The 7,329-nt window shown below is 32.4% G+C and overlaps 1 long non-coding RNA gene across 1 annotated transcript; it reads left to right on the plus strand.

Annotated features, from left to right (window-relative positions):
• Positions 1–541: 541 nt before the first annotated feature.
• LOC120152742 lies at positions 542–4,823 on the plus strand. The gene is made up of 4 exons (XR_005518719.1): positions 542–891; positions 1,209–1,309; positions 1,403–1,482; positions 4,539–4,823. It is a non-coding gene; the product is annotated as an uncharacterized LOC120152742 (long non-coding RNA).
• The last annotated feature ends 2,506 nt before the right edge of the window (positions 4,824–7,329 follow it).

Raw genomic sequence — 7,329 nt, forward strand, 5'->3', positions numbered from 1 at the left:
ATAAATTTTGAGGATGAAATTTTCTTTTAAGGGGGAGAGTTGTCATACCTTAATTATTATTAATTTATTTTTTATTATTATATTTAACTAAATTAATTTAGGAACCTAATTGTTATATTTTATACATGTAAGGTTATTCAATAAACTTTTGAGCAATTCAGGGACTCAGCTCTAAATTTTCCCATTGCTGGTCAGTAGAGAAAAGAAAAAAAACTTAATTATTATTAATTTATTTTTTATTATTATATTTAACTAAATTAATTTAGGAACCTAATTGTTATATTTTATACATGTAAGGTTATTCAATAAACTTTTGAGCAATTCAGGGACTCAGCTCTAAATTTTCCCATTGCTGGTCAGTAGAGAAAAGAAAAAAAAATGAAGAGGTGTGGCTATAGTGGTTTAAACCCATGACACCAGGGGATGGCTAACCATACCAACCAACTAGGCCAGGCCATTATTAATGATTAATTTATTAAAAATATCTTTTAAAGCATTTGAGATCATATTTTAAATCTCCAAATCCCCAATTCTCATTTGATCAAGCCAAACCCTAAAAAATCTCCAAAAGTTTGAAGCTTCATCATCGCCCCTTCTTCATCGATTTACCACCCTTCCCCATATTTTTTTCATTCACCGCCACTATCATAGGTTTCACCGTCACCTTGCTACCAAACCTCGACCCCCTCTCATCGAGAACTAACTCTATTTACCGTGAATAGCCTTTGAAAACTTGTCAGAATCGAAACAATGCCTTCGGATTTCTTCAATTTTTAGTAGGTTCCGACCTTTGTTGAGCACATTGCCCTCACCATTGAATTCCTCATTCTTTTTCAATCAAAACTCAATTGGGTTCATCCTTCACTAGCACTGCTTCATCTTCGTCATTCGGTAAGTGTTCGATTACAAGATTTATTTTTTTCGATTTTTGATTGGATTTGAGATATGATTCAAGTTGATTTTAACGAGTTGGTTTAGCTGGTGCAATCAGGACACCATTGTCATTGTTTCTATTTCCTTATATATCACCCTTGTGTGTAAGGTTTCTCATCAGCCGAGAATTATCTAGAAACTAGTTTAAATCAATTCAGACCGAACTGAGTCTACTCGAACCGGTCTGAAACAACTCGAACTGATTTGAACTATTAACTGAACCATTGAATTTGAGTATATTGTTGACTTTGATCGAACTGTTGAATTTGATGCAGACCATTGACTTTGAATAGGGTTACTTTTTCTGAAAAGTCATATTTTAGGTTTTCAACGTCTTGAGTCCAAATTTGGAGTATGTTTTACCAAATTTGACATGGTAAGTTTTTGTTAGCGTTGTATATGTTTATTTGATCTGAATTTCACATTTAAGTTTCATTTTTTATGCAATTCGTTTTACCATGTATCCAAGATGTTTTGGGATGTCGAATTCAAGCGCGAGAGAAATCGAATGGATTTTAGATGGTCGATCAGTGTAGCTCAAAACTTGAGGTAATACAACACTACCCTTTGTATGCTTTATAGATTTGTTGATTATTTAAATTCAATCGGATTAAGATAAAATATTAGTAAATCAATTAAGACTTGAATGACTTGAACAAGAAATTGGATGACCAATAGGAAATCCGAAAATTAGTGATTAATTAATGAATCAATTAACCTTGAAATCCTTAACTTTTATTATTCATGTGGAAAGAATTCATGCTAGAAATACTTGGATATAGAACTATGAAAATACCCTTGTAGTGTAAAAATGACAAGGATTACCCTAATATTGAAATTAACTTAGGAACTCAAGCTTGGCCCAATAAGGCTACTAATTCACAAGTTAAATTCCAGATATGTTTGATAACATTTTAGGAATCAATTTCTAGCCTCCGAAATAGTGAAAGTCTTAGAATTTCAGATTCCTAAACAATCAAATGAAGACCAATTTATCGTGATGCGTATGAATGTTCGAAGGAAATGACTAGAATACCCCCATACTCTAGAACGCCAATATACCCTTAGGTTTTAGAATGGTTTAAATACTCTCTTGACTCAAATTATGTGAATGCCTTTGGATAGGTTCTGAAATACTGATAAAGCTTAAACATTATAGCATCCCTAAGTATTCAGATATATGACCCAATTATGTCAGTCATTCTCAATTTTTATAGAATACAAGAATAAAATAAATATCGTGTGAATATCTATACATCCCCTCAGGTTCCGTTAACTATGATTCTAAAGGTGATTGGTTCAATTATATAAGGTAATTTGTATTAAGAAATGTATATTCATGAGGTTAGGTTTATTGTCTGTATACATGGTTTAGGATGTGAATTTAAGTAAATGAATTTATGAATGAATCAATGTAGTTACATAGGAAAGAATAGGAAGGTCACGGTTAAGAATGGAGGAAAATTAGTGAATATTCCAACTTGGTAAAACAAGTTCATAGATTTTGATATTTTGATCCTTTATAATTTAGTCACCTTATAAAATCATTTATAAAATCCTAAAAATAAATTAAAAACCATTTAAACAATTTTAGAAATATTTATTGCCTAAAAATTCCAAAAATTTATATTTTATCAAATATCCAAAAAACCAACCTGAACTACTAACCCATATTTCGGGACGTTACAGATTGATCCTCCTATGTTCGTTGCCTATTTCGTACTTATCTTTTAGAGACACAATCATGTACAGTCGTGAAACACTCACTCTTGAAGAAGTGTACAATGGCATGTTCTCGTTTGACAAGATGAAGCATCTTGTATCTAGGCCCCAAGCAAATGGTCTTATGATGCATGGATCAACTAGTTCATATCGTGGAAGAAAATACAAGCGTTTTTATGGTAGTAAAGGAAGGGGAAGATCAAAATCTTTCAATCGAAGTAAAACTTTTCACATTTGTAAAAAGAAACGTCATAGTAAAATGAAGTATTAGAAGTTACAAAATAAAATCAAAAACGAAGTTAAAGAGTAACTCTAGAAAATCTGGTAAGGCTAGTGTAGAGAAGAGTGCAATAATGAAGAACTCCTAGTTGCGGCTGATGACAACTTTATAACAAGTGATGAGTGGATACTTGACTATTGTAGCAATTTTCATATGAGTCTCAATAGTAACTGGTTTGTGATGTATAAAATTGTATCTCCAAGTGATATATTTTTTTTGAGAAATAATGTCCCTTGTAAAGCCACAAGTATTGGCACAATCAAAATTAAGATATTCGATGGGATTGTTCGAACACTTGGTAATTTGAGACGTAAACCATATTTGAGAAAAAATATAATTTCTTTAGGTACCCTATATTCAAAAGGGTACAAATTCTCCAGTGAAGCTGGAGTAATGAAAATTTGCAAGGGCTCCATTATTATGATGAAAATGCAGAGAAATACTACCAAGTTTTATGTTTTTCAGAGTTCAACATTTTTAGATAATGCAACTAATGTTTCCTCCCCCTATCAAATAGAGTTGGTATTGACAAAAATGTCTGACTAAATTAAGCAAAACAAGATTTTTTGTTGAACAAGACAATTGTGGGTAGAACAATTATCTAAAGTAGAAAAGAGTTCAATTTTGAAGATAGAATTACCATTGTTGATCAGGATCATGTTGTGCATGACACTACTCATGGTGATACATTTGTGAGCAAAATTGACTCTTATGCTAACCATGTAGATGTGACGACTAAATCCAAGCTTAGAAAAAGCTTGGATTCAGTCGGTGACCATTACTGAAAATTGCCCCTTTAAGGGGTGTTATGGAAGAGGTTGAGAACTTATTCGTTGAAGTGAAGAATTATTTTTGATGATTTTAGATGCCTCATCGAATTTGGGTGTTTTGTCTCGAAACCTTAGCACCTTAAGAATCTGCATAAAGGTGGAGATTTGTTAGAGTTTGACTCGAATTAAAAGTGGCATTAATTAATTAATATATTAACTTATGAAAGTAAGAAATCTAGTTTGATTAAAAGTAGATAACTTCATTAAAGTATATTTCTATTTTAATTATTTTTCTTTGTATTCAAGTATCTATCCCTATAAATAGATACTAAGGGTAATGGTTAGATATTACGCTTTTATTTCTCCATAATCCTCTTTTATTTTCCTCCTTCATATTAGTGAAATTATTCTCCACTACCCTTGGTTTTTTTTCCTTTTAGGTTTTCTACGTAAATCTTGTTGTTCTTTATGTTTCTTTTTCGATCGTGTTTATTTGTTTGCCAATAATCATTTTGTTATTATATCACCTTGAAATTATCCTTTTTGAAGCTTTTGAATCAGGATCGCCATTGGTAATTGATGATTACTCATAGAAATGGCTAACTAGGATCGATCCTGCAGTAGGGTATTATTATTATAATCGATTTGAGACGTTATTGCCTTTAGAGAAGGACTAACGAAAATATAAGGTAGCTTGGCATTTTACGATGATGGATTAGATTTGTAATCGAAGATTTCATTATAATTGTTAAGAGTCTAAATTTGACTATTTAGACCATTGAAACTCTAGCTTCCAAAACCAGAGAATTTCACCGCTCTCAATGCAAATGTAGGAAACGAGATGGATGATGTGCAAATATGTTGCGACAGAAGTTGGGAAGCGGAGAAGTAATGCCCATTAGCATAGACAGCCAAAGAAGGTAACATCGACGATAGTGATTTTGTATGTGTCTGTACAATTATGGGTTGACATTTTATAATAATTGAGGGGCGATGTTACCTTGTCAAAGGGAAGAAAGGATAACTTGATGTTGGAAACAATAGGAGATATTGAAAGAGGTTAAAATATTGTATTTTCAATGGATAAGCAATGAAAATAACTTGTCCGGGTGGCTTGAGCTGTACTTTTCCATTTGTGCGACTTGCGATCAAACCCCCTCCAAGCGCCAAGTTTTATTGTTCATACATTGACCAATCAGAGAGTGAAGCGTATTACTATTTAATTGGTTGTAAATAATTTAATATAAATATTATTTTTTATTTTTTATTTATGAAAAATCAATGACGTGGTAAAAGCCATATCATCAGATACAATATTATGGACATGCCATGTCTGTAACTCCCTAAACCTAAATGGGCTTAAAGTATCACATTAGACCGCTGAGGCAACCCTTTATTTTCAAAATCTGTTCATTTTTTTAAAAGCATACAATATGGTATCAAAATAAGCATACATGACAGTTCCAAAAACAATTTATAAACTGGAGGTCCGTGACAAATAATTTAAAATCAAAATAGTACAAACTAAGAGTTCGATAAACTAAATACATGAGTAAGGTTTTATGAATACATATGCCCACTAAAGTTGTAACACCCATACGCGGTCCAGGAATCCGAGCTGGATAACTGAGCGTACATAAGTTCCAATCGTGTTGGAAGGATCAAGATCCATATTACGCACACTTCTTAGAAAAAAAATATTTTTCTTAATATTCATCACACACAACGTTCAATGTAACTAACATGCAATTGAATCTCAAATAAACAGGCAAACGTTACATTTAAACGATTTGGGGTATTTTGTTCATTTCATATCATATAATAAACCAACAAATCAAATCACCCAATTAAGGTTACCACATGTTAAACACTGCCATAAGGAAGTAACACACAAAGTTTCATACCAATCGGACAACAGAAAATCACTCAATCAATCATACAAGATTAGAGACCTAAACGTAAATATGCAAAACATACGTACCAAATAATAACTTGTAATTAAGGGTTTCATTATGTAATTAAGTGTTTTTAAGAAGTGATCACTCAAATCTTATCAAATTTCTAAATTAAGAGTTTAAGTAATTAAACATATCAATTTCTGGTTAAATTGAATTCATATAATCATTCAGGGCCAAATTAAAATTTAAAAACACTTTAGGCCTTTAATGAATGTAATTTCACCTTTTTCATCGAGACAAATTGAGAATGGATCAATCATTTCTTGAAAGGAGTCGATCCTTTTGAAAAGTGATCGATTTTTTGCAAAACATAAACTTTGGGATCGATTCTTGCTCCTAAGGGATCGATATTTTTTTCTGAAAAACTGCAGATTTATCAAGAACATGCATATTTGGTCAACTAATCACCCACCTAAAAGTATTCATGGACTAGAAATATGCTTGGACACTATTCAACCACTTGATACATGTCAAAACAAAGGTATAGCATGCTTTATAACACAAGTCAACATATTAATCAAGGATTTGACACCAAAAATCAACAATTGCATAAAAGTTCATTTCAAACACAAGTCACCTAATCATGTTTTGCATTTAAGGTCGTTCCATGCAACCTAAGAACCTAACAAATTTAGTTTATCAAGTTATACTTGCTTACGCACTCCAAACACTTGTTTAAGGCCTAAATCAACATTTGAGTATTCACATGCTTTAGTTAAACAAGTTCTTATATAACATTCTAAAATCAACACATTATACCATCATCAATCTTCAAGTATAAAGCAAGTGTTACAAGTCTAGTCCATACATTAAAAGTCATCAATACCACATATATACCTAAGTCCCAAACGTCACCCACATTGCAACACTTAGCTTTCTGAAAACACATACACTTCATTGAACCATTGCCTTGCTTGATCACTCCTGATGCCAAGCCTCTCGCCTCCTCTCAATTCTATTACTCTAAAAAGTGTTAACAACAAGTGTGAGCTAATAAAACCAAGTGAATAGAAATCATTCAAAGGTAATATACATAGTTAAGATGAAGCATTGCCCTATATGATTATGTTTAATCTACCCTTACCTTGTCGTACAAGTAACATCATGGCATGTTTAAATGATCAATCACATATTCTAAATGCACATAATTTCCAGAAATACCAATGCCAATGCTACATAATTACTTAATTCATGGAATTCACAATCACTCGTGCACAATTACCTTCCTTGGCAAGGCACACACAAAACACACATACTTTCATTTTAAGATTAATGGCTTTTGTTCGAAACACAACTCACTCATTAGATAAACAGACTCCATACAACTCCCATTTTGTTTACGGACTCACATAGGTCCAAAACCACGAATTATAGAGCAAAGCTCTACGCCCAACCTAACCCTGTATCTTCTAAGAGAAAAGCTCAACATACCATTCGAACCCCGTATAATCCCAAATCACACTAAATACATAGACAACTCTTTCCTAGGCATCCCTTTCATATCCAAAGGTCCCATTAAAAACAAATAGCTAATTAATCCGATTTACCAAGAGCGGTTGTCAATGATGCATAGTTTTCACATATTGGTTCAAATACATTTTGAAACACACTTAAAGATAGCTGTCATGATCACCCACATATATGGACAGTGAGAAAATTTAGCTCG

Source organism: Hibiscus syriacus, unplaced genomic scaffold, assembly GCF_006381635.1.
Source record: "Hibiscus syriacus cultivar Baekdansim isolate YM2019G1 unplaced genomic scaffold, ASM638163v2 tig00111095_pilon, whole genome shotgun sequence".
Classification (NCBI taxonomy): Eukaryota; Viridiplantae; Streptophyta; class Magnoliopsida; order Malvales; family Malvaceae; genus Hibiscus; species Hibiscus syriacus.